Below are 4,391 nucleotides of genomic sequence, written 5' to 3' on the forward strand. Positions count from 1 at the left end.
TATTTATTTTATTTTTTTGGGAAGGGAATTTTTTTCTAAGTCTTTTCTCTACAGGATGCCAATCTTTCCTAGCAAATATACACAAATGGGATCACTTGTAAAGAAACACAATGAACACCCCTACGACTTTGTAGAAAAGATCAGATACTTTTGTTCCTACATGAGCAATGTCTTACGAGACAGAGTTTATGACACCCCTGATCGTATTTCGGCTATGATTGTCCATTGTCTTCCAGAGGAGCCTCCTTACATTGCTGTAAAACAGAGATTTTCCGATTTTTACCTTCCAGTAGACATTCCGAATTACCATAAATACAAAGACTATTATGGCCAATGGTATCCAGATTATGTTTTCTTGACTAAATATCTCGTAAGAGTGGAAAAAGCTCATTGTCAGCACCTAAATCTTCCCTACCCTGACTACTACTACGATAATCCAGTAGGGAACAATCCTCCTCCTAATCAACAACCAAGAAATTCTTCTTCTTCTTCTTCGTCAGGGGGTAGTTAGGCAGAAAATGGAGAACAACAAGAGGGAGATAGTTCACTTATGGATATTTCTAATCCTAATCCACCTCCAACTCCAATAATAATAGACATTTCATCAGATGAGGAAGAAGAAGGGGAGTTTGTACAAGTAGAACCCGAACCGAAGACACCTGAACCAATGGAGGAGTCAAATGATTCTGATTTCGATCTTTCAAGCTACAAACAATCCACTGACAAAAGGGACAACGTTCGAAAGGATTAGATTTTATAACTTTCCTTGTCAGGAATTCACAATCTTTATTTTAGTTATTATTATTTTAGTTTTAAATTAATAAGTGGCATGACCACACAAGTTTCTAGAAAATAATTTTTATTTTAGTAATTTCAGTCTATTTTAATTAATAAGGCCTGATTTATTTCCTTGTCAATTTTTTTTTTTATATATTACTAATAAATAAATTCATTTATTTTCCATTTCTCCCATTTCACATCAATATTCCAATAGCCAAAATTCCAAGCAACTAAATTCTAATAAATATTTCTAAGCTATGGGCATCTATGAGAATCTTTTATTTTTTTTTATCTATGTGATGCTTTATTAAATGTATGGTTGGTTAGCAATCAATTATTGATTGACAAAGCTACAAATTTAGGAAATTCTTAGCTTTCGCTATCCCAATTTGTTAGCTTCAAATTTTACTATGAATGTTTAAAGAGTGCTAAGTAATAGATGGGTGTATGTCTTGAGAACTAACCATAGCCATTTCTAATATAGACCCTTGTCCTTAATTCAAAAGAAGCAAAATGGCAGGGGGAAGAGGTTCTGGTAATGGTGGAAACGATTTGAATGAAGTAGTGAGGCAATTGGCAGCAGTTGCCCAATAATTGGCAAGAAACTCAACTGGTAATGGGGATGCTCAAGGGGAGCTCTTTAAGATGGTGGCACAAAGTAAGCCACCAACATATCAAGGGAAGCCTGACCCTACCATATTAGAAAACTGGTTGAGGGAATTTGAGAAACTATTTAGAGCTGTGGGATGCCCTGAAAACTCAAAAGTGAGTTGTGCTACTTACTATCTGAGGGATGAAGCTGACTTTTGGTGGCAACAAAATGAGACTACCATTAGAGGGCTACCTGGGTTCAATTAGACTAAATTCCAAGAGAAAGTGAGAGACAAGTTTTATCCTAGCTTTTTGCAGAAGCGGAAAGCTGAGGAATTCTCAAACCTTAAGATGGAAAGGATGTCAGTTACGGAATTGATGTGTCTATTTTATATAATATTTTACCCCCGTCCCTTGGTCGTAATTAGTAGTGTTTTTGGCTCTTTAGAGCCACTTTTATTACTACTTGGTGTTTTCTAGTGTTTTCGTAGATTTGGTTGACTTTTGCAGGGATTTATGCTTTTGGAGTATTTTCCCGAGATATTTTGGAGCAATCACGAACATTGGAGAAGCACGACCAGAGTTTATTGCCCAGGGCCGGTTAGAGCCATCGAACCGGTGATTAAGGGCTCGGTATAGGTGATACCGGGGCATTTGGACCGAGTATTCAAGACCCAAAGAGGAAACCCAGATTGGCCCGAAGAATTGGAGCCCAATCGAAGTCCAAATAGTGGCCCAAATGAGCCGCCCGGCCAAAAAGGCTGGTGCCCCGAGGCGCGCCTGGCCGAGCGGGAGAAGCTTAGTCTGGTGCCCGGTGACGCGCCTGGCCGGGCGCGAGATTAGTATTTGAGACAAAAAAGGCGCGCCCGATCGGGCGCGTGTTTTCTTAGTAGACGATTAACGTAGTTTTAATTTGTTTTAGTTTAGATTTTTTGTACGGAGTATAAATACTCCTCCGTAATACGTTTTTAGGATCTCTTCTTCTTCCCTTTTCACTTTTCTTTACTCTCTTAATTATTCTCTTAGATTTCTTTTCTCTTAAACCTTTGTTCTTAATTCTACTCTTAATTCCAGATTTATTTGGTAACGATTTCTCTCCTCTTTAATCTTAGTTATTTTATTTTATTCCTTTAATCATGTCTTATTTCATTGCTTTGATTAGTTTAGTTTTTAATATGTGTGAGTAGTTTAATTTCTAGGGTTTATGGGGATCTAATAAATAACATGAAGGGGTATCTTTTATGCATGAGTTTGACAATATTGATTCAAGATTCGAGAGATGAGAATTAATGTTTAGGTCTAGTTTCAATAGGTAGGTTAATTTATAAATAGTTAAGTCGAGATTCGAGAGATGAGATTTAATACTGGTAAATTAATTGTGTGATTGTAATAAGTAGCGAAAGCCCTTTACAATCTGGTTAATTGATGCATTGATGATTGACTATTATTGATTATTGGTATTGCATGATAATTTCTTATTGAATTGTTTTAATGTTTTACAATTGTGGCTTGTAAAAGTATAGCAATATTAAATTGATGAATCGAGCAGATGTTAATTTGATATTAAAGGCTATTTTCAATAAGAACTTAGATCTAGTAAATTGCGAGAGCCTGTTAGATGTATGTTGATTAATAAATTGCGAGAGCCTGTTAGTCGTGTTATTTATGCAATGTCAATGATTGATTACTATGTTTTACCCTGAAGTATTATTTATTGGTGAACCTATGCCCTAGATCCTTTTATATATTGTTTTCTCCCTATTCCTATTCTTTGTAGTTTAGTTTCATACTCAAACATAAATATTGGTTACTTAGATAATTTAGATTATAATAATCAATTACGAGTAAAAAGACTTGTTTCCCTATGGACATCGACCCTACTTCCCTATCTACTTTAGCTAGAGGACTTAGGAATTATTTTTGGTTAGGGGATACGACTTTACCCTGTCAAAATTTGGCGTCGTTGCCGGGGACACGGTTTTATTTTTATTTCTGATTGTTTTTGTTGTCTAGATTATTTCTTTTTTTTTGTCTTAGAGAGCGATAGTTCTCTGAGTCAAATCTCACATTTGCTTCTAGTTTTTGTTTATGCCCAGGTGTTCCAGATCAGGTTATATCCCATTCGATCCTGAGATCGAACGTTCCTTCCATAGACAGAAAAATCTCTACAAGCAAATCCTGGCGGATTCTGGTGATAATAACAATAATCACCGCGATCCTCCAACTGATTCCAGCGATTTAGAGGTATCATCAGACGCAGAATCAGAGATGACGGCTCCAAAGAAGCTTAGTGATTATTCACAACCAAAGCTTACGGATTTTCCACATCTCACCCCTACTCCGGCTCTTGATGGGGTTCAATTCGAAATCAAACCTCAATTTATAACGATGATAGAGAGGAAGCAATTCAGTGAAGCCAAGGGTGAAGACCCGAATCTTCACATTGCCGGGTATTGTCAATATTGCAACACCATCAGGCAAGCCGGGGTCACTCAAGACCAAATCAGGGAGATTCTCTTTCCCATCTCTTTAACTAGAAAAACTAAATTGTGGTTTAATGGCTTAAATAGAACTACACTTGGTATAACTGACTGGGAAACTCTTGTTTTGAATTTCTATAACAAGTATTATCTTGTAGAGAGAATAACAGTACTACGGAGTGCGTTTCAGAACTTTGCCCAAGAAGCCGATGAATCTTTATATGAGGCTTGGGAGAGGTTCAAGGACTTACAAAGAGAATGCCCTCACCATAATTTAGCGTAATGGCAGTTAATCCAAACCTTTTATAACGACATTGGAAATTCCTCTAGAATAATTTTAGACTCTGCAGCTAGTGGGAGATTTATGAATCTTAATGTTGATGATGCAGGTCAGGTTATTGAAGATATGGCGATACACAATTCCCAATATGGGAATCCTAGAGGATTTGCTAACAAGGGGAAGCATAGTGTCGACTCTGTATCCTTTTTGCAAGCTCAACTAACCTCTATTTGCCAAAAATTAGATAACCTGAGCACTGC

General features: G+C 36.8%; 1 non-coding gene across 1 annotated transcript; it reads right to left on the reverse strand.

Annotated features, from left to right (window-relative positions):
* Window positions 1-4,020: 4,020 nt before the first annotated feature.
* On the reverse strand, window positions 4,021-4,127 carry LOC145561016 (small nucleolar RNA R71). The gene has a single exon (XR_014093599.1). It is a non-coding gene; the product is annotated as a small nucleolar RNA R71 (small nucleolar RNA).
* Window positions 4,128-4,391: the final 264 nt, after the last annotated feature.

This window comes from Chenopodium album, chromosome 9 (assembly GCF_948465745.1).
Source record: "Chenopodium album chromosome 9, dcCheAlbu1.1, whole genome shotgun sequence".
Taxonomy (NCBI): domain Eukaryota; kingdom Viridiplantae; phylum Streptophyta; class Magnoliopsida; order Caryophyllales; family Amaranthaceae; genus Chenopodium; species Chenopodium album.